Below are 25,443 nucleotides of genomic sequence, written 5' to 3'. Positions count from 1 at the left end.
ACAGTCGAAAAATGTTTTCACTTATATGTTCATGGAATTATCTTGACTGTATATACTTTGTTCTTATTATAAGCGGTCGAAAAGTGGTTTGACTTATATGTTCATGGAATAGTCTTAACTACTTATACACTTTGTGCTTATTTTAAGAAGTCGAAAACGTTTGACACATACGTTCATGGAATAATCTTGACTACGTATACACTTTGTGCTTATTATAAGTATTAGAAAAAAGGTTTGACTTATACGTTCATGGAATAATCTTGACTACTTATACACTTTGTGATAATTATAAGCAGTGGAAAAAAGAATTGACTAAGACGTTCATGGAATTATTTTTGCTTTTTAACCGACTGCAGAGGTTAATGTTTTTCGAGTTTATGAGTATTAGTGTGTTATGTTTGTTTTTAGGTATAACTCATGCTTTGGTTCCCAACAGCAAAAAAAATACTGATTTTAACATATGACTTGCCGTTGGATGCATGTAAATTGTGATAGTTACTTATTTTTAATATAATTACCAGTTATATGTCATGCTTATTTTAAACAGTTAAAAAGTATGAGTATGTAATGACGCGTCTTTCAGCAAAACAAACGATAGGCGCTGGAGACCTACAAGCAGGCAGTAAAGGGTCCGTAGAAGGTGATTAATTTTTAATATTTTAAAGTAAAATATCCTATATCAGTTATTACGTCTAAAAAATAAATCAATTATTGCGAATGTAATTTCGAAGGTGGCAGAACCCTTTGTGGTTCGACTCCAGCGGCACCACCGCCACACCTATTTCTGCCTAATAACAGCAGTGTTAGGCGCTGCTGTGTTCCGGTTTGAAGGGTGTGGTAAGGGAGACGGACTTTTCCGAGGCGTTTCAGCTTAGTCCTTCGGGGTAGCGGCGTATCTGTGGCCGACCTCAGATAGGAATATCTAATCCTATCTGGGGTTGATTACAGATGTCCATGGGCGGCAGTAGCCACTTACCATCAGGTGAACTGCATGCTCGTCTGCTACTCCTATATTATAATAAAAGTAATTGGCATTTTTGTGGACTCCAGAAAACAATTGACTCTCAAAGTAGGCAATAGACGAGATGAGTTTTAGAACCTCTGGTATATATTGGTTCTCATGTTTACATTGTAAGAGTATAAAAGCGATGGATACGTATATTATACCGTAAATATCTTTCGCAGTCTTACGGAACCCTCAGTATACTTGCACTGAACCAGTTTAATACGCAACCTTTACACGTAGATGATACTTAAATTACCAAAAGTCACACCTCGTAATCATGAATTCGGCAATTTTGTAAACATTCATGAGTTTAAGCTGTAATCCGCTGCTATAAGCCACACGACTTATACGACCATATGTTCGGATATCGGAGGATCAACTTTCTCTACTGGAATCCGATTATCTTACCACGATAAGGCTTTTACGAAAATTACTTATGAGTGTATGACCGACCGTTTTTGTAATGACTTGTTTTTAAAGTGGTAATACTTAGGTCTATTTTTATAGTCGATGAATATATTTTGAGACTATATTGGTTTTGTATAACATAACATAACGTTTTATACACTAATCTAAAAATATAAATAAATATAACTAGGTATAAAAATAAATAGAAACCAGATATACCTAAAATTAGTTTACAAAATCATAGCTATTCTTTTTGATGGAGCATTATAAAGTTTGTCAGAAACATCAACACAAATCGTCCTTGTCTAATAACTCTCAGAGATCAAGAATAGTCCTGCTAAATTATAAAATGGACCAAATCTAACTCGTAATTTCGGTAACCTCATTATGTCATGTTTGGCTAAAGTTCTCTATTTATCCTGAAATAAGCTTGTAAAATCTTATAAACTTTTCAAATCGGATCACAAAATAGGTCATAATATAATAATAGTCATAATATAAATAATGTGGTAGAATCATTGACATAGAAAAAAATCTAAGTCTATGGGTATAACAGAGATAACTCTCACGCTTTAGGCTTAAATTTCAAACAAACACCTCGATTTATTAGGAGTTCCGTATATGTCTTTTAGATCTAAATATTTTCGTGCTTAAACCTTCGATCTACTTTTTATTAGTGATCGAAAGCTTAAACGAATAGAAACAGCGAAAAATCCTGTATTCCTGAGATTTCTCAAGAGAGTCTGAATTTTGGCAACCCTAACTATGATATAAACCTGAATGGGAGTAGGACCTAAATGGGTAATGAAGATGACGTCATGCTTTCGAGAAATTCGGTTAAAATTCGAATTCACCCGAACCCATGTATGATACTAAAGGTACACAGAGCTATTAAACCACAGCTTACAGGTAAAACAATGTAAATTAGGACTCTCCACACGTCGTCACGTATCGCCGAGTTGCGTCACTATCTCGTACAAACATCGTATTTGCATAATAACTGTCTGTATACCGTCTGTTCCGCCCTACTGTATGTTAAGTCGATCCTATTTAGGTTACTGATATTGTCCTCAAACGATTCTCAGTATAATATCATCGTCGTCGTCTTACGTATTAAAGTATTAGAATTTATTGCCTTTCAATATAACAGAAGATACGTGCCCAGCAAAAGGACCATTTTTTACTTAATATTTTTTTTAAATTGGAGAAGCAATCGAGCATGTGACCCTTAATGATAGAGGTCATTGTCTTCCATGGGTATTTGTAATCAATTCCAAATAAAATAGGACTTCTACTTAGGTCAGCTAATGATAGGGTGTGATTCAGAAGACTTAGTTGGAATGCATCGAGCAACTTCCTGCCTTATAACATCCTTCACTCCACTCCACTAGAGCACAGCGAGTTACTTCAGTTTCATAAAACAATCAAATGTACGTTAAATCTTCGAATCTTAAGCCATTGGCACACTTACGCGAAAACACACCGCAGTGCGAACTCGCCTTAACTGTAAACATTATTCAACAGTTGAAACAGATCTAGGAAGCTTATGTCTAGGTTCCCGGTTATTTATAAGACGGTATTCGAATCATTTGGTATGGAAATGAGGTTGGTTAAACGGGTTAATTCTGTGGAAGTGAAAATTGAACGGTTCTAATTTTGTATATGCGCCTTAAATCTTTAAGAAATTATTTATTCTTTATATGACATCTTTATATTACGTTTGTCTTTATATTATGAATAATGTTAATCTTATATATACAATTCTCGTGTCACAATGTTAGTTACCGTACTCCTCGGAAAGGGCTTTACCGATTTTCACCAAATTTTATATGCATATTCAGTAGGTCTGAGAATTGGCTACTGTCTATTTTTCATATCCCTAAGTGATAAGGATTGTTCACTTTAACTTTTTTGTTAACTTTTTTTTTATTTATATGGCAACACAACGTTTGCCGGGTCAGCTAGTTTTAGATAAAAAAAAGCCAAAAACATACATTAAAATATGGAGTTTCTTAGTGCGTTGTTATTCTTGTTATTTGAACTCTCTCTAAGACACTAATATGAAACCCATAGTTAGTAGATCAAAGTTTTTAATGCAATGATTGTAATTGATCAACACGAAACGTTATACAAATCTTATAAAATATTGAAAAAAAATCGCATCATATTCAAAAATTCTTCGCATTTTTATCGAAACTATTCTCTCAATTTTTTTATGGAATGTTGTTCTAGCCGTTTACGAAACTAATTAAAAATACCGATAGTACCCAGACCTTAAATAATTCATCATTCTAAGAATAAGACTAATTACAAGGTCATAGGAACCCGTCATCTAAACGTGACACGAGACAGTCTAAATATAGTCTGTTACGTGCATTTCTTCCGCGGAATGCCTGAGGACGTGCTTATAGGTCATACCTAAGTCCCATTGACCTGAATGTTTATATTATGTCAAATAAACAGACATGTACTTCGTCTGATGTAAGTAAATATTTACCGGTACTTATAGAGGAATGTAAGTCTTTTCATATTTCATACATGAATTCTATCACGAATGCCTCGCTGTCTTTGAGGTTGAATACTTCGTAAAAGTCTTTCTACTTTACCATTAGCAAAATACTTTAATATAAGCTACCATAGGAATTGTAAATTCAGTAGATTTATGTAAGGACTTTCGTCGCTTCTTCGTAAACGAAGCACTTTGCGAGGCGGTGGTAGGTCTCAAAAAGGTTTCTTTATAAACTCCGTTATCAATCTAAAATTTACCTACTAAAGATCGATTTTGATGATTTCTAGTACACGGAAATTGTCAAACGTCAAACTTTCCTAATCAAAAAATTGGATAGATTGATTATTGATAATGGACGTGATACGATCTATGCGGTTGTTTTCCATACTACTTTTTAAAATAATATCGCAATGTTCTAACTTTCTCTTCCCGTAAATCCTGATATCCGGTTACATTTGCTTCTTATCTACAACGCATCATCTTCAACAATTATTATTCAAGTGACGTCATTGCATGCTATGAGTACATCCAATAAAAATTTCTCAACCAAACGTACAGAGCTCTTTGGAAATTGTACGTGATAACACGCTAATGAGTTTGGTTGGTACAGACAGACATACCTATTCATAGATATAGATTGAACTTCCTGTAGTTTGAAACCTGCTTTCCACTTTAGATACAATATTTATTCTACTAAACTTTGGTTTCCGTTTTAAAATTGAGACTATTTTGAAATTTGGAACACAGTTTCGTAATTAAAAAGAAATTCCTCTTTTACATAACTTTTTTAACAAAAATATAAGGCGCTTTGTACATTCTCAATCCCACACTATGATTTCCTGTGTCATGTGTGCCATGGACACACAAAAAGACGAATACACAAACACCCAGACCCAAAAACAGAAATCTAAATTCATAATTCCGATATCTTTCTAGCCGAGACTCGAATCTGGGCCCTCTGCATGTCAGGCCAGTATGATGACCCTCCACCCAGGTCGACAATTACATCATAGTATCTATCAAAACATATTCAACAGTTATAAAGGTACTTAAACAGTGTCTGTAGAAGCCCAAGAGCCCACAAACATCCAAAATATCATTAGGAAGCCGCACGAATTCCATTTAATTGTCATTAATTGTTGTAATCAAGCAATTGTTGAGTATTACATCGCTGAAACTGACTACAGACATAGACAAGTTAAACCCCACTCTATATTATAATAAATAGAGTACACAATAGAAGAGCAAAGTGTGGTGGTGGTGGAGTCACAGGATCAAGTAAATGCTAGTTGAACAAAAAGACAAATGACATTCGTCTGTATTAATGGCGCCTATAAAATTAATTGGAATATGAGTGAAATATTACTGAAAAGTAAATCTAATTAAGGTTAGCCTTTAAGAACAGATATGAGGCTAAAATAGATGAAGCATTAAATAGTAGTAGCAGACTATAAATATTATATTAAGCTACTCAATGGCTATAATTACCTTCGATTTAGAAATACTAATTCCGAAATCTATTAAGAGTTGTAATAACCAGGTACTGAAATTACTGTTTATCATAAAAGTCGCCATATAATTTCGTTTAGAACTCTATATTATATATTTTGAACACGAAAGAAGTAACAGATACCTATGACGCTTTACAAAGACGAAATCTACCGATCTGATTTATCAAAAGCTCGATATGATATTTATAAATATCGATTACTGCAACAATTATCGTTATTTTTACATAAAAATAACCTACATAGTTTACATAAAAACATCCAAATTATGTAACAATATTACTTCATTCTTTATTGAAGGTGGTAGAACCCTTTGTGGTTCGACTCCGGCGGCGCCACACCAATTTCTGCCTAATAACAGCAGTGTTAGGCGCTGCTGTGTTCCGTTTTGAACGGTGTGGTAAAGGAGACATACTTTTACGAGGCATTCCAGCTTAGTCCTCAGGGGTAGCGGCGCATCTGTGGCCGACCTCAGGTAGAAATATCTAATCCTATCTGGGGTTGATTACAGATGTCCATGGGCGGCAGTAGCCACTTACCGTCAGGTGGACTGCATGCTCGCCTGCTACTCCTATATTATAAAAAAAATAGATATTTGATAAATATTCTTATCAATGACAATTATTGCGACTACATGCAATACCGCACGAACATTCTTGTGTTACAAACATTTACCACAAACAAACAAATTGCACGCGTAATGGCGTACACAGTACACACCACAATTCGTCGGAATTGGTCATTTAAGTTAGCGCTGTGGTTTCATCATTTAGGTTACATCATTTACCGCTGCAAGGTAATTTAGATCTATCTTTGTAACCGAGTTGTTTCACTGCGGTGTGGTAAAATATTGGTTGGTTTATTCTCTACGAAATCTATTTCAACTTACCTGATATAGAAGCTAAACAAAAGATCGTAAATAACAATAGTGTCTGAAATTTTAAAGTAAATAATAAGTAACTTATAGTAATAGTTTGTTTATTTTTTGTGTAATTTCAAAACTGTTATCATTATTATCTTCTCTGTGGAAGCTGATATCGAAAATTGCTTACTTATTTGGCCACGAATTTACAGCAATAATTCGGCAGATTTTACTATTATACATCGGACCGAAATATAATAATATTTAACATATGTGTAAACACAATGCTAAACGAGACTTTACATAGACAAATGTCTTCACTGAGGCAATAAATTGGTATTTTTTCTGATATAGGCTATTCTGATATAGATTTCTGATATTGCTAAGTGATTTTTCAAAGTTATGTGCGTAATAGAAATTAGTAATCACTTGCTTAAACTGCCAAGCACAACATCGCGAAGAAACCTGAAAACCTGAGAAATTTATATAAAATAATCTCAAAGGTATGTGAAGTCTATCAATACGCACTTGGCCAGCGCGGTGGACTATGGCCTAATCCTTCTCATTCTGAGAGGAGACCCGTGCCCAGCAGTAGGACAATACTGAGTTATTGGTTGCCTTAGAACGAGATCTTAACATTGATAAAAGACATATCTATTTATTACTTTTTGTAATAATCCAAAATTTTCAGTCCATTCCCGTAGATGATACAAGTCATTAGATGCTAAATTATTTTTGTATTACACTCAATAAAGTAATGAGGCTGGTACTATCAGATAGATTGGGACAAATTGCTGATATTACGCAACTGGGTATGTGGGACATGGTCCTTGGTTCACACAAATTGTACCACAATTACGTGCGTCAATTATTTAACTACTCTTTGTTAAGCTTATCAATTATTTAATTAATACTATTAAATAAAACTTTAAACCTACTGTATCTAGTCGGTACAATGGAGATAATTTTTGATAAAAATTAGTTGAATTTTTTAAACATTTGTCATGAATTAACAAAATTAACATTGTAATTAACATGTTTTTTTTTTGTGTTTTAAGGTCGGCCACAGATGCGCCGCTACCCCTAAGGACTAAGCTGGAACGCCTCGGAAAAGTATGTCTCCCTTACCACACCCTTCAAACCGGAACACAGCAGCACCTAACACTGCTGTTATTAGGCAGAAATAGGTGTGGCGGTGATGCCGACGGAGTCGAACCACAATGGGTTCTACCACCTTCGAATTATAATATAAATAAGCCAAACAATTTGTAAATACTCTAGGTCTATACAAAATAAATATAACTTATTTATTTCACCAGTTTCGGCCTTGTAACAAGTGTCTTAAATATGTTATTTAAAATTAATTCGATATTTTTAAGCCATTTCGTAGTACCTCGACAAAGTTAGAAGCTTTAATTCTGCAACGCTATTCTTAAGGATGATAATGAGAGGATGACATTGACAGCATCACAACATCTATCATCTATCTTTCGAAGGTGGTAGAATCCTTTGTGGTTCGACTTCGGCGACACCACCGCCACACCTATTTCTACCTAATAACAGCAGTGTTAGGCGCTGTAGTGTTCCGGTTTGAAGGGTGTGGTAAGGGAGACAGACTTTTCCGAGGCGTTCCAGCTTAGTCCTCAGGGGTAGCAGCGCATTTGTGGCTGACCTCAGGTAGGAATATCTAATCCTATCTAGGGTTGATTACAGATGTCCATGGGCGGCAGTAGCTACTTACCATTAGGTGGACTACATGCTCGTCTGCTACTCCTATAATATAAAAAAAAATCATCAATGTAAGAAGATAAAGTACTATAATCAACTCGAGAAGTGTGAAGTGGAGTACAGTGGCGTGCTTTATCTTATAATAGCATCATCTCATCTACGAAGAGATAATAGTATCAAGGAAAATCCTATTCAATCTAAAAACCACTACTTATCTTATTCTTAGACTTTAATTGTAGTGTAATAGTATTAATTGTAGTACTCTGTGGAGTACAATAGACGTTTTTGATTTAAAACATCGTCGACATAATTATATTATTAAAATTACTGTATTTATCAAGGGCAGCACTGTAGGCATGCAAAATACAGATTTGATGCTGGCAAAAGTATTTTTAAATAACACATAAGAACTCATATTTTAACCATATGAAACGTCTGCTAATTTAACTTTTTCAAAATATTTCGTCTTTCTTGTATGAAATTAGAGGCACAAATTTTAACTGTACGTTTGGAGAGATTTTTGATATAAACGGCAACAAGGGTTTTATTTTAGGTTTAAAATTTAAACCCTATCAAGTAAATATTTAAAAGAAGATGGTATGAGGTTACGATTGTGAAAAAGATTTACGAAACCATTACATTCTAAATCAACAATAAGAACCATATCAAACACAATAACACGCATTAACCTATATGTTCCCATGAATCTGGATCAAGTCTGAAGGTCGCTTGGATATACCGATGATATCACATGATGGAGGTCACCAGCATACATAGACCTATCAACCTCAATACAATTACACCAAATACCCTATAAATTGTTACACAGAAAACTGTGGGGGAGGTCGAGTTACGTTGGACACCAATAGTTGAATCATCATAATAAAATGGGGGTACATTATTCGCATTGCATTGTTCGACGGAATAAGAAGAATCGTAATTGCTTTTTGAAAATTATTTTTATAATTTGTACGTCAATCATCTGTAGAAGGGCAGATGACTGCGCTTTCTCGGAGGTGAGGTAAATGGAACATATGGGTGCTGAAACATGACGTTATGGACCAAATTGCTAAATTGCGTAACGAATGATTAATATTTAAATTGATAATTTTATTTAATTTTAAAATAATCTTCTGTAGTTCAACCCTGGTGGTATCGATGCAACGCCTATTTATGCCTTATGTATATATCACGCGCAACTGTGTTCTTATTTGACAGATGTGAGAGAAACTTTTGTATACTTGTCTCCTATATTATATCTTAATTATCGGGGAAATAGCTGGCCACACTAAAGTAGGACTAAAATACTGTGTGAAATTGACACATGTTCAAGGATAGCAATGACCACATACTATAAAGTAAAATACATGCTGTTGCTACTTAAATTATATTTTCAACAAGTCACGTGATCTCAAAGATGGACAATCTGACTGCTTAAACAATATTTTGGATTTATATTAATTTGATTGCAGTGTCACTTGTACCAAGACGAATCTAACGTCACCTCTTAAATGAAAATACATCAAGTATTTTGAATTAACAAGAGTGCCTAAAATTATACAAATAATCACTAGGGAATTACAGTTAAACAAAATTACAAATAGGCACAATAGTTTAAAAATGTACCTACATTACTTAATGGTTGATAGTAATTATTATAATAATAGCCAATAAGTATTTGCTAATATTTGGGTACCTTCGTGCATATAATCTATTAAACATTGCTTCGACTTCCTAGCTACATGTCCCAACATCCTCAACAAAATACTCCAAATAACCTAACCACATAATTGGAAAGGTGTTTCCTCCTGTTTGTTCAGTCACATCCGCTGGCGAAATCCGATAAAACTTGCCTCATATCTGCCTCGGAATAAAGCAAACATTGTGAGACGCTGGGGTACTTATCAATCTTGTATGAATATTGTCTAACATTTTAGAAGTAGTTTCACAAATATTAACCTATACCAATACAATAAAGCTTAAAAATGTTTGTACGCCCTTATCTCTGGAAGTACCGGCCCTTTTTTTGATAGTTAATTTTACTAAGCAAGGCTTGAGGCTATGTAAAAAAACGTAACCCCTTCTATATACCTACTTTGCCCTAGATTTTTTCTTTATCATGTGTTCTATGCACAAACACAAAGAGAAATACCCAAACACGCAGATCCAAAACAGAAATCTAAATGTTTTATTTAGATATCTAAATTTATTAATTAGATATCTGTCTAGCCGGGGATCAAACCCGGAATCCATTTCGAATATCTTTATTAAACAACGATAAGGCAAATGAACTACCCTGAATTATGAGTCACTGTTGCCTATATACCAACACCATTGCCAATCAATAGCCGAAATTGAATGAAAAGTCTTTTTGCCCTTTTATTTAGGACTCCTGTCATAGCGTTCAAAGAATACTCTGATTGGAATTGCGTGCACATTTTTCACGTACCATGAACGATTAAACTGAACATGACGTTCCGTTTTTGAAACTCATACTGCGAAACTTTAGTTCCTATACAGTCCACGGAGGCGCTAATTGCAAATATATGTATGGGCAAAACCGTAAACAGTGGCTGTTGAGGTCCGTACCTCTCAGGAGGTGCCCTTAGGTCAGCAGCAATTCCTATATGACAAGAGGCGATGGTCAGAACTCCGGCACTAGCTGGACCAAAGCTATCCCTCCCTTTCAGCCCATAGTCTTCTTGTCCCGGCTGAGCTTTAGGCTCGCCACCAAAACGCGGTGAAGCTGTGCAGGCCGCTAGGGCCACCAGTAACTAAACAATTCGAAAAAAAAAATACAGTGCCTGTTTCTGTACAAACGTAAAAACTCATACTAAGGGTATAGAATATAATCTAATTGATGATTGGAACCTCATTCTTCAGAAAGTCATAAAATAGAGATATAGTGCCATGGACACAGTTTGTTAAGTAAATGTGAATAATGATAATGAAACAATTAAGCAATTTATTGACAAGAAATTATATTAACTACCTCTTCCGCTTTTTCGTCCTTTAATGCAATACGACTTCCTTATAAATACAACGCTTAAATTTAGTAACATTAAGAAAAAATTACTCGGCTTTGTGCGCTAAAGATACTCAAAAGTATGTATTAGCTATATAATTATTTTAGTAAATATAATTATTTTAGTAAATTCAGTAAAATCGGTCGGTCATTTAGAAATTAATTATGAGGCGCTAACGGTGAAGGAAAACATCGGAACAAAACCTGCATACCTGAGAGATCTTAAAAAAAAATCAATGGTATGTGAAGTCTAGCAATACGCACATGACCAGCGCGGTGGACTTTGGCCTAATCCTTCTCATTCTGAGAGGAGACCCGTGCCCAGTAGAACAGTAATGGGTTGACGATGACGACGATCGGTTAAGTTGAAGTAGTTAAAATTTAGCAATATTTGACCTATACATTCTAAGAGCAAGTCACAACTTGTAATAGTAATATTTCGCGACCCATAGTTTAACACATTCAAAACTAACCGTCCAACCATCAAATGTTGGTGACACAATGTAAACAACATACAATGTTGCGTACTAGTTGAGAAACCTCCAGGTTGGAGGTACTTATCAATCTTGACATCATTCCTTATCACTTAAGACAACGACACTACTGTTCTTTCAAAACGGTTGCACAAATCTTTGTTAGAACATTGAAGTAATACCATACTACAAAACATAAATACGGTCTGTTACTAAAGTGAAGAAGTGTGCAGTCCACCTGATAGTGTCGCTTATGAGGGTCAAAATCTGTAAGCTAATATGAAAAACTAAAAGAAAAGTCTCATTTGTAAGAAAATACATTTCTTTCACACATTCGCAAACTAAACATTTTTTAATTTTTTAGTAAATCCGCTCGCGACATTTTTTTAGTATATGAAACAGTTTTCATGTATTAAATGGATGGATAAATGTCGACGAATCCAACCACGTCTCACGTCTCAAAATCTGTCTAGCCATAGCTTGTAGAGCGTGTCAAAGAATGATATACATACAATGTTTTAATGTTCCAATGGGCAATGTTTTAATGTTCCACATGAAGAATAAAAAATGAAACGCTCTTAGAATCTCACCAGCATTTGGTTAATATAATTTTACACACACTTTAATATTATTTCTATTTTTAAGTAGCTCAAAAATTCTTGAATAGTCCATAAATGTGTAACAGACGAAAAAAGAGCCAAAAGTCATCTATAACCATAAGACTTACAAACAATTCATAGTCTTAAAGAAAAGCTTAGTACAATAATTATGGTCTTGGGAACAAAAGCTTAAAAAAAGCCCGGTAACCCGTAGCGATGGCAACCATTAATCAAACTATAAGAACTTGTTAGACCACTGTGTGGTTAACTACATAGTTGGTCGAAGAATTGATTATTTATGAACTAGTAATATTGTAGCTAGTTTTATGTAATGTATTCAGACCCTATGTATTATTTACAATTACATTTATAATTACAATTACTAAAAAAAAGTAAAAAAAATAAACTATAAATTTAAATAAGAACTTATTGAAAACATTTACACACCTGTTACATGCGCGACCTAGATGAAGACCGCCGACGCTGCAGCGCGTGTTAACTCCACGCGCGCCCTCAATTTAGATGTAGCTGACGCGACATCAGCATTTAATAATTTTCATTTGAATTATAATTAGAATTATTTGTCATTATATAGCTGGATCTCACATCGACCACTATAATCTTAAATTGTAATTTAATTAGTTTAATAAATTAGTTTAAAGTAACTTTGGTTTTTTTTGAGTCCTCCGGCTGTCGTTAACGTAATTGGCGCAGTCGGTAGGATACTTCGAAGCAGTGGTTAGGCTCTAGAAGACCAAGAAATCGGACAGAAGAGGACCAGCTGCGTACACTATCAAGTGTTTCGTCGAGGTATCCCGAACATCGTACGTTCAGCCGAGGCCGCACTCAGAAATCAGCGCCGAAAAAGACCAGAGAAGACACATGTAAGTGCTTTGAATTGCATTTTCTTTTCGTGTTGTCTATCCCTTCCCACCATTTTCCATCTAAGAAAACTCGGGGAAGAATCTGTCTCTTCAAGACAGATTCATAGAAATAGTGCTTTAGATTATAATAGAAATTTGGATACATTAGATTCGGATTCTAATAATTCAGATTCATTAAACTGTAGCGTAGATTTAAATTGTTCTAGCTTATATTTAGATAGTACGATAATTAATTTAAATATGGACCCAGATACGATTTTTAAGGCTTTACGCTCAGTCCCAGATTTTGACGGCAATCCTAATATTCTCACACGATTTATAAGATTTTGTGACCAATTAGTACTACAATATATTAAAAATGATCCAGGCTACGAGTTGACGAATTTATGTTTAATAAATGGCATCTTAAATAAAATTACGGGCGCCGCAGCTCGTACAATTAATTCCAACGGCATTCCCGATAGTTGGCTAGGTATTAGAGAGGCCTTAATTAATAACTTTGCCGACCAGAGGGATGAAACTGCCCTCTACAATGATCTATCTCTAGCGACTCAAGGTAACGACACCCCTCAAGAGTTTTATGACAGATGCCAGACCCTTTTTAGTACAATTATGACATACGTTTCTTTGCATGAGTCTGTGGCTACAACCATTGAGGCCAAGCGAAACCTTTATCGTAAATTAACCAAGCAGGCGTATGTCAGAGGTTTGAAAGAACCTCTCGGGTCCCGTATACGGTGTATGAGACCCGAAACTATAGAGAAGGCTCTGGAATTTGTCCAAGAGGAACTTAACGTGATGTATCTTCAGAATCGCAATAGCTCTTCCTCGGACCGGCGTCCACCTATCACACCACAACCAACACCAAAAGTACCGTATTTTAACAATTATTCTGTGCCTAATTTAAATTCTCCCGGACCAAGCTGGCAGAGGCCTGCCCCCACGCCTGTTAATGCACCCCAGCATTGGCGTCCCCCTCCTCAATCTAACCAACCCCCGCAGCGTATGTTTATGCAGCCCACTCGTACGCAGCAAATGTTCAGAGCTCCCCCTCCAAACTATAATAATAGTGGATTTAGACTTCCTCCCAGGAACGCCCCTCAGGCTACAGAACCAAAACCTATGAGCGGAGTTAGTCATTTTACACCTAAGCCGTTACCCCCGCGAATCTCTGGTCACGATTGGCAAAGATTTGGCAATCCCCCTCCATCTAACTACTTTAAGACAAGAGAAATGAACTTTAATGAGAGTTATGACTACGATGACTATAATTATGATTATTATGACTATTATTATAACTATCAGACCGACTATACAGAACCTGACTATAATAATTATTATGACTACCACGCTGTACCAGACTACCACTACGAAAATTACCCTCAGTACTGTGAGAGTCAGGGCTCACGTCCCATGCACTCTAAAGAACCGCCGCAACCCTCTAACAGAAAACCCGAGAAGGATTTTCCCAAGGACCACTGCGAAACCACACCAGAATAGAACTTAATTTGCAATCAAAAAAAGAATTACCATATATTCAGTTCCACAATCCACCTCTTAAATTCCTTGTAGATACCGGTGCAAACCAGTCCTTTATAAGCCCTGAAGCCGTAATTACTTTTTTCTCACACATACAAAGAAACTTTGATCCTTTTGAAGTCACTAATTCGCGTGTGACAAGTACGCATGAACATTCAATTACTATACCTAGTTTTCCGGAATTCAATAGCCAGAAAAATATTAAATTATTCATATATAAATTTCATAACTATTTCGACGGATTAATTGGCTTAGATTTGTTAGAAAATTGTAAAATAGATTTAAAACATAACCTTTTGTTAACTGAATTTGCAATTAATGACGCGTTAATGACGTACTAGCCCGACTTCGAACTGACCACCTAAACCCCGAAGAACAAGCTAACTTAAAGACCTTGTGTGCACAGTATGCCGACGTATTTTATATAGAAGGAGAACCCCTGACATTTACCAACAAAATCAAACACAATATTAGGACCCATGACGAAATCCCAGTATATACCAAAAGTTATCGCTACCCTTTCGTACACCGACAAGAAGTTAGAGACCAGATAGAAAAAATGTTACAACAAGGCATAATACGACCTTCGGACTCTGCTTGGAGCTCGCCTATTTGGGTAGTACCCAAGAAAGCGGACGCTTCCGGCAAACAAAAGTGGAGACTGGTAGTCGACTTTCGAAAACTTAACGACAAGACTATTGACGATAAATACCCCATCCCTAATATTTCAGACGTCTTAGACAAACTTGGTAGGTGTCAATATTTTACAACTTTGGACTTAGCCTCAGGTTTTTATCAGGTCGAAATGAACCCCGACGACATCCCTAAGACCGCGTTCAATGTCGAACATGGGCACTTTGAGTTCTTACGCATGCCCATGGGACTTAAAAATTCTCCATCGACGTTCCAACGAGTCATGGACAATGTACTCAGAGGACTTCAAAATGAAATATGTTTGGTTTATTTAGATGACATCATAGTTTTCAGTACTTCTCTACAAGAACACATGTTGAATCTCGAGAAGGTTTTCAGTAGACTTCGAGAATCTAATTTTAAGATTCAGATGGATAAATCTGAATTTCTAAAATTAGAAACAGCCTATCTTGGACATGTAATTACTAGAGAAGGCATCAAACCGAACCCTGATAAAATTAAGTCCATTCAAAATTACCCAATACCTAAGACAAGTAAAGAAATAAAACAATTTTTAGGACTTTTAGGCTATTATAGGAAATTTATACCGGACTTTGCACGACTGACAAAACCAATGACTAAATGCTTAAAAAAATCAAATAAAATAACTTTAGACTCAGAATACATTAACTGTTTTGAGAGATGTAAGACTTTACTGACTAACGACCCCATTCTCCAATATCCCGACTTTACAAAGGACTTTATCTTAACGACAGACGCTTCTAACGTAGCGATAGGAGCCGTACTTTCACAAGGTACTATAGGTTCAGACAAACCCATCTGCTATGCTTCTAGAACCTTAAACGATAGTGAAATGAACTACAGCACTATCGAGAAAGAACTTTTAGCCATAGTATGGGCGACTAAGTATTTCAGACCCTATTTGTTTGGACGAAAATTTAAAATTTTGACTGACCACAAACCCCTCCAATGGATAATGAACCTGAAAGAACCGAACTCTAGACTGACACGATGGCGACTTAAACTGAGCGAATACGACTACACTATCATTTACAAAAAAGGAAAATGTAACACCAACGCAGACGCCCTATCCCGAGTTCAGATTAATAACGAGGAAATAGAATCCCTCCTTAGAGAATGTGGAATCGATCTATCCACGAGACCTGAACCCCCTGGATCTTCAACAGCCACCATACACACATCCAATGAAGACCCTATTTTAGAGATCCCCATCACAGACGAACCCTTAAATAAATTCCACAGACAAATTTGCTTGACAATCGTAGGTGACATTAAACGACGGACAACAGTTACAAAACCTTTTGACACGCACACACGAACCCACATCCAAATCTCCGAGTCGACTTTAGAACAAGACGTTGTCAATGCAATTAAAGAATACGTTAACCCCAAAATAAAGACCGCCCTTAAAATCACACCACCACTAGGGATGTATTCTGTTATTCCAATCCTTCAGAGGAACTTTAGAAACTCGTCTATGAACTTAGTTTTAGCTAAAACTGAGCTAGAAGACGTAAAGGAATATCTAAGACAACAGGAGATAATAAAACACTATCACGAGGGAAAGACTAACCATCGAGGCATTAATGAATGCTATTTGTCCCTCTCCCGTCGTTATTACTGGCCTAAAATGAAGGAAGAAATAACCAAATACATAAACGAATGTACAATATGCGGACAGACTAAATATGACAGAAACCCTATCAAACCACAATTTAATATCGTACCACCCGCAACTAGACCCTTTGAGATAGTACATATGGATTTATTCACTGCACAGAATGAGAAATATTTGACCTTCGTAGATTCCTTTTCAAAATACGGACAAGCCTATCATTTACGTGACGGTACAGCCCTCAGTATCTTACAAGGATTATTGACCTACTGTACACATCACGGACTACCCCTGACTATAGTGACCGACAATGGAACCGAATTCACAAATCAACTTTTCGCCGAATTTATAAGACTTCACAAAATTAACCACCACCGAACATTGCCTAATTCACCTAATGATAATGGAATCATAGAACGATTTCATTCGACGTTATTAGAGCATTTACGTATATTACGACTTAGACAAAAGGACGAACCGACAATTAATCAGATGCCTTATGCGATATTAGCATATAATAGTTCAGTACACAGCTTTACTAAATGCAGACCCCACGACATAATAAGAGGACATTTTGACCCTAGAGACCCACTGGACATTGACATTACCGAGCACTTAATGCAACAGTATATCTTAACTCATCGTGAACAAATGAAGACTGTATACGACTTGATAAACGAGTCTACCACAGCTGACCGTAACCAATTAATGAATAACCGAAATAAGAACCGCGAACCCGAAATAGAATACTCACCTGACCAACAAGTATTTATTAAAAACCCATTAGCTAATAGACAGAAACTAGCACCACGATATACACAGGATACCGTCCTTGCCGACCTCCCTATTCACATATATACCTCAAAAAAGAAAGGACCCATCGCTAAATCCCGCCTTAAACGTGCGCCTAAGAAACCCAAATAAAATTGTTACAGGTTTCGACTGGTACTGTTAGCTCACCTGACGATGGCGCTCGAGATAAGACTGGAACCACTTGACAATGGACCTGGACTACTACCCTTTAACCTTGGACAAACTAAAATTATTACCCATTACCATTCTTTTGCACAGTATATACAGCTCTCAGACTTGGAAAACCAACTTAACTCTATTGACAACCAATTGAACTATTTTAAGACTGAATTAGACAACAACACCCTACCCATATATGAACTTCAAATTGACTATTTGACCTCCAAACTTATAAAGATAAGATCCCAACTAAAAAGCTTAGAACCTAACCGCACAAAAAGAGGTATTTTCGATGGATTAGGATCATTAATTAAGAGTGTAACTGGTAACTTGGATCATTCGGATGCCGAAAAATATAACAGCGCAATAGAAATATTAGAGAATAACGAGCAAAGATTGTTATCTGAGTTCAATAATCATGTTAGCCTTAATAAAGCCTGGATGGTTCAACATTCACAATTGATTGACATCTTAGTGGAGAACCAACAGAAGTTAAATGAAACATTTAAATTACTTTTAGATAAAAATTACATTTACGAAGTTAAGTATGCCAAATTTGCACAACTCTTAGCTATTATCAGTGAAAACGCTGAGGATTTATATTTAGAAATAATTAAACTAGAAAATATTTTAGCATTTATTCGTGCATCGAGCACTCATCATAGTATGATAAGTATAGATAACTTAGAACATATGTTAACTAAACTTAGGAAAATTTATAGTAGTAATGAGATATTAGATGCTGATTTAAGAGAGTATTATAACGTCATTAAACCTGGTAGTTATTTCGTTGATAAACGATTAGTATTAATATTTAAATTTCCGATTATATCCCCGGACACTTACGAATTATTTCGCCTTTCCATCGTTCCTAACAAGTTCTTACAAACCTTTTTACCTCCGTATCCTTTCATGGCAACCGATGGAAAAGCATTCATGTACATGGAGGCTGAATGCCCGAAGTTCGGTCACCACCTTCTCTGTGAAGAAAATATTAACCATCTCTTAAGAGAGCACACTGATTGTATCCAGAGCATCATTACGCACCAGCTGATAGATAAATCCTGCAGTCCTACAAAAATTACAGTCACCAAGGAGGCCATGGAGCAGTTGGACGGACAACACTACACTCTTTTCTTCCCACAACCTACGAAAGTGGATTTAAAGTGTGGCCGTGAAGAATACTTATCTCTTTCTGGAAGTTATCTCGCCACTATTCCATATGAATGTTCCCTGCGTACAGAATCTATCACAATCATTAACATCAACGATGAAGTAAAAGGACAGCCACTGAAAATTACGGAGATCCCCAATCATCACATTTCCGTAGACGATAGTAATATGAACCAAATAACTCTTAACTCCGTCAACCTGAAAAGTCTACATAAATTAGAAGACAGGATATTTCTTCAGAAGCCACTCACCTTGGACAACACAAATTCTTCACTATACCATACGACGCTACCCTTCTACACTATTATATTTGGGGTACTCGCAGTCACCGCAGTTATAATAATTCGCCGCTATGTGAACCGCACTACCGCTACCTCTGAAAAGAAACCAGAACCCAAAAAGGACGAGGCTCACACCTATGCTACTCCTGAAGGATCCAGAACCCAGGAGGCCGTACCAGCAACATTTTCGGTCAAGGTACTCAAATAGTTGCTGCTCTGGGGGTGGAGGTGTTACATGCGCGACCTAGATGAAGACCGCCGACGCTGCAGCGCGTGTTAACTCCACGCGCGCCCTCAATTTAGATGTAGCTGACGCGACATCAGCATTTAATAATTTTCATTTGAATTATAATTAGAATTATTTGTCATTATATAGCTGGATCTCACATCGACCACTATAATCTTAAATTGTAATTTAATTAGTTTAATAAATTAGTTTAAAGTAACTTTGGTTTTTTTTGAGTCCTCCGGCTGTCGTTAACGTAATTCACCTATAATAAATATAAACAAAAATACATGTAATAGATGTTTATGACTTATAAAAGGTATTCAACATATTTTACCCTCCAAAGGGTATTTTTTATCGATCGTATGTATGTCTCATTCTTTGACAAATACTACTGCCCAAACGGCTTAACAGATTTTAAGAAAGTATCGTTTAAATTTTGTAAAAATAAAAAAAAAGTTTAAATTTTGGGATAGACTAAGGCTATATTTTTAAGCAACTTTTTTGGCTTTTATAATAGTAATTAGATATATGTATACTGTACATTTGTTTTGTTGTACTAATTTTGATACAAATCTCAGATTAAAAAAAACCTTAGCTATTAAATCGCTTGAGTTTTTAATCGTTTTAGCTTAGGTACTCGCTCACAGTGAAACAACTCAGTTTAAACAATGGCATTGAAACCAACGAAGATATGACAATGAAACAGTATAATAGATAAAGCCACGTGCTCTACTACGCGTATGGTGTGAAATATGAAACAATGCGTTGTTATAGAGTCAGTGGATAAGAGAACTCTACTTGTAGAGCAATTATTTCTGGTGCTACTTTGTTTGTTACAATAATATGATGAGTTATATATCAAAATCGTCATATTTAAAAACTCTTGTAATGAACTGTATTCTGTAATTATTGATATCTACTAACTTCTATATTCTTGAATAATTAGAATGAAATATAAAATGCCATGACACAGGTCTTCTCCCGGAATGAGAAACTTTAGGTCATAGTTAACCAAGCTGGTCAAGTGCATATTGATAGACTTACCACTTTTAAGTTTTTTTAAGATCTCAGGTGTACATGTTACCTCACGATATTGTCCCTTCACCGTTCAGTAAGTCATAATTAATTTCTAATAGGCACACAACTTTGAAAAATCAGAGGCCTGGGATTTGAACCTCGAACTTCTCGATCCAGAGGCCAAGATTCAGTCACTATACTATCACTGTTTAATGCTTAAGGCGAATCTTGTTCGGTTAAAAAATACCCAACACATTCCCTCTATCCCGTGTCACCCAGTTGGGAGTCCCAACGTACAACCACAACAAAAAACGAAACTCCCATATACATATCGGTTGCCATATCGTCATCAACCCATTATTGTCCCACTGCTGCGCACGGGTCTCCTCTCAGAATGAGAAGGATTAGGCCATAGTCCACCGCGCTGGCCAAGTGCGTATAAATCTCTCATGTATGCAGATTTGAACGTTTTAAACAAGTGATAATTAATTTCTTATAAACACATAACTTTTGAAATATCAGAGATGCGTGTCTGGGATTTAAACCTCGGACCCCTCGTTCTTAACCACTAGGCTATCACTGCTGCTATAAACATATCGATTGCCATATGTCATTGCAAAATTAAAAATCGGAATTGATTGAAACGATGCCAATAAACCGGTTGTGTAAGACTTATTAAGTTGTCAGCTGTTATCGGAAACGGCGACGCAATACCGAGAACCGTTGCTCATGCTCGCATGCTGTTCGTTAAGGATTTTCAAAATATCCTTTTGGATTTCAAAATCATCGGTGAATGCGTTTTGTTTGCAATTTGATTCAAATTGACATAAAGTAATTTTGGTATTAAGTAGCAAATGAGTGTGCATCACACAGGATGGTTCACGTGATAGTAGGTGCACACAACCACCCTCATCATGTTTGTAAGCGATGTCTACATGACTAAGTTGGAAACTCTTATAATATCCCTGTACTTGCGTGTTTTAGTTTATATATGAAGGAAGGATCACACTCAAAGTATAATATTATGTGGGGTAAAGACCACGCTGAAAGAGTGGTAGAAAAGTTTTTACAGTACACGTTTTTGGGGTAAGAATTATTCCTTATTAAGGTCCGGTCAAAAGAAGAGGAAGGGGACGCCCTGCAGAACGCTGGACAGATGAGATAAGGAAAATAGCGGGCACAGACTGGATAGAGAAAGGGAAAGATAGAGGAAAATGGGGACGTCTGGAGGAGGCCTATACCCGCAAAGGGGCTTTAACTTAATTATTTTATTTCTCGTTTTTATTACTAAACTTTTATTATATGTATCTAGGTTAGGTTAAAGATAAATAAAAGGCTTATTATATTATATTATTCCTTACCCTACAGAATACTAGAACACAGCAGTGCTCAAAACTGCTCTTACGAGATCTGTCTCATCACCCTTATGAAAATAAGGCATAACTTATTGACGATATAATATGGTGACCAGATTAAAACTTTTCAATTTACTAAAAAAATAAAAAAGATATTTATATAGATTTATTTTAATATAATTGTAAAAAATACGCAATGAATACAAGAGAACTAATGATAATCATTAACGTTAAACACATGGATATTTATAAACATAGATATGAATATAACATGTCTGCGCATATAAACATTAAAAGTACCATTTCATTCGTTTCTAGGTCATTTTCACATGTAATGTGCACACTCATTTGTCGTTTAATTTCTACAAAAAGATACAACAATGGGTACTACCATTGTTCACGTTTCATGAGAATGTGAACTCGAGTACCCAGTGAGCGACTTTCTTCTGCACCAGAGCGAGATATAACGGTTATTATATTGTTCGGAAGTAAATAGCAGAACGTATAGATACTAATAAAAGAAGTAATAGTCTAAGTGGTAGGTACAGAGTCCAGAGTTCGGAGTTCGAATCCCAGGCTCTCTCGGATGCTCTCAAGTAGCTTTCGTATTACCTTCACTTGTATATTTACAGTAGCAGTAATGGATGCAAGCCAAAAACGTTTCACCATAAGATTCTGAAATTTAAGTTTACGAAGCAGTGCTCGAGTCCACGAGGTTTTCGTATTGCATAATCCGATCCCAGTAGTGGGACTTATAGTTACCTAGGTAGGTAGGTTATTAAGTAAACATACTCTGTAAAACCAAACAATACAATCATCATAAATATTATTTGTATTCATTTGAACAATGACGAAAATTTCAAGTAATTTTACCCGTGGCTTTACTCGCGGTCGCTTTTTGTCTATCCCTTAGAAAAGGTACCTCTTTCAGGATAAAAATTAGTCAATCTTTTCTGAACCCTTGACAACGTATGTACAAATAATGTACAAATAAAGTACAAACTAACACACGCATTTACAATATTAGGATAATACTATTCGAATTAACTTGAAAATATGAATATAGCTTTCGTAAACGTATACATTTAAGCTTACTTTAGAATAACATTAAGGCTTTGAGTCATTCCAATCGGCTCACTCAATTAGAAAATATGCGGGTTTGAGACACACAGGCGGACCCGCGGGCGGGAGGTTACTTATGGTTATGATATTAATGTACAGAAACTACTCCTAATGCCAATTTATGTATCATAAATATATTCATGGTACACCATAATTTTCAAAAATAATAATTTTAAAATTATCGTTTTAAACTAAAAGAAACACTCTCGCATGGATACCTTTTTTCAAGTTATGGGCTAAATGTGAGGATGTTAATTAAAGAAGTCGCACACCATAGCTTATTACAAAATGCCGTAGGTGGCGAGGATTCGAGCAGCCCTCAGAAAATAGGTCGATGCAAAAAGGTTTTCGTCTCCCCTCTAACGCGCAACTAGGCTGAATCATGTGCTGTCCTCCAAATCCTGCGATGCATTTTTTATAATGTAAGAGTAGCAGACGAGTATGTAGTCCGCCTGATAGTAAGAGATTACTACCGCTCCCGAACATGCAAACCCTGAATAGGATTAGAAACTGAACGCCTCGGAAAAGTATGTTTCTCTTAACACACCCCTCAAACCAAAACACAGCAGCGCTTAACACTACTGTTATTAGGCAAAAATGGGTGTGGCAGTGGTGCCGTCGGAGTCAAACTATAAAGGTGGTAGACCTTTAACACGCGTTAGTGTTACAAGTGTTACAAGTGTCCTCTGGTGTTACAAGTGTTCATAGGCGACTATGACTTCTTTCTGGTAGTCCGTCTGCCTTATCGATACTATCAAATTATCAAATATAAAAACCAGGTAATATAACTGTCAATACTTGTTTAACACTAAATTTTACATAAACCACAGAGGTCAAAGAGCATTAGCTGCTCACAATATCAAATGGCCGATCATATTTCATATACTTGAAATACAAATTCTTGAAAATTGAGACATATTACGTTACCAAAGGATAGTGTAATATTACACCGATATGTTTCAAGTTTCGAATGAAATGCTTACCCATGTATTAATTATTTATTTGTACATGTAGATGTATGTAATATGCAGTACATATTTATAAACTAATCGCCTGATTTCGTAAGCGACTATAATTTCTTTGATTGACAGTTATTTTTTATTTATTTTGTAATCATATGTATGTTATGTTATTATATTGCATCCCCTATCCAGACACAGGTCAGCTGAAACAAAACTTCTTACAGAAATAAGCATTACCTTTGTACATACTTTTGTCGTGTCTGCATTGTGTGTGCATAAATAGTAATTAATAAAATTAACTAGTTTATTATAATATTACTTCGTTTTAAATTATTTTAAATTAAATAAAACCTAAAACATCTATTTAAATTAAATCATCAAGAAAACCTAATGTAGGTTTTCTTGACGGATGACAATGTAGCAATCTATCATGGAAAAAGCATGTAATTTGATGTCTATTTTTCCAAAATCTGTTAAAGTAGAAAATAGTACTCTTATATAATTATGGATAATAAATTACAAACTCTACTAATAAAGTGCAGATCTCTAAATACAAAAATATAAAACTCGAAGATGTAAGAATTCTTAACGAGTCTTGTGGGAGCGATGAAACAGGGCAATTCCTCGGTATTTTTTGCCGGTAGAGTCGGAACTGGGGATTCAAAATTAATCGTTTCCATCCGGCGAGCTCGAGTACCGGAAACTCTTCAAAATTGATAAAAGAAACACCTATGGGACGTTCCTCGAAGATTAATGAATATTTTAAATGGTAGAGACCGTAGAGCGGTGGTAGAGACAGATAGAGTCAAGATGTTTTGAACTAGAAAGACTGCACATAATTAAAGAAGATTAATATGTAAACTGTATCATAGATCAAAGTGTGTGTTCTATAAACATACATAATAATTGAGGGATTAAGTAAATAAAATGAAACATGAGCTTTTCTTAGTTATGAAAAATTACATAGATATTGTATTACGAGTAAATAGCATTTTACTTGTGAAAAAGATGCATTCTATCTAAACTTGCATATAAAAACTAGAATAACGACTTCATATTACCTCATGATTAAATGTCATGACATTGTCAACACGCAGTGGCTAGGCAGGTCATAGACATAGAATAACGAAAAAAAGTATATGAACGTTCATTGTGGAAAAAAATCAACGGGTTGCACTCCGCTAGTGCCGGCTGAAGTGCAATCTTTTGAAATCTAACCTGAATAATAAAATATAATAAATAAATAAAACTGACACCGCTCAATATATTGTTTCTATGCTGACACCAAATGACATCTTGACTTTTGCAGTTTGCTTTGCCATCTTACGAATTTTCGATTAGACCACGTGTCCTGACGCGAGTCAATTTTTTTTACCCAGCGTAAAAAGTGCACAACGCCCTTAAAGTGTTCACTTCAAAAATATGTATATTTTATCTTAAGGTATTTCGATACACTTATTATTATAAGTATATTTGTATGACATTACAAAATCAGCGTAAT

The 25,443-nt window shown here is 35.7% G+C and overlaps 1 protein-coding gene across 1 annotated transcript in view; it reads right to left on the bottom strand.

Annotated features, from left to right (window-relative positions):
- LOC140754214 (uncharacterized) overlaps positions 1-25,443 on the bottom strand; it is a 152,781-nt gene that overhangs the window by 50,128 nt on the left and 77,210 nt on the right. The gene's annotated exons all lie outside the window — the stretch shown is intronic.

Source organism: Epargyreus clarus, unplaced genomic scaffold, assembly GCF_041222505.1.
Source record: "Epargyreus clarus isolate Ecla_fem2 unplaced genomic scaffold, WU_Ecla_fem_2.2 ptg000029l, whole genome shotgun sequence".
Classification (NCBI taxonomy): Eukaryota; Metazoa; Arthropoda; class Insecta; order Lepidoptera; family Hesperiidae; genus Epargyreus; species Epargyreus clarus.
Note: the sequence above shows the minus strand (reverse complement) of the source record. Positions and strands in the feature narration are given on the sequence as shown.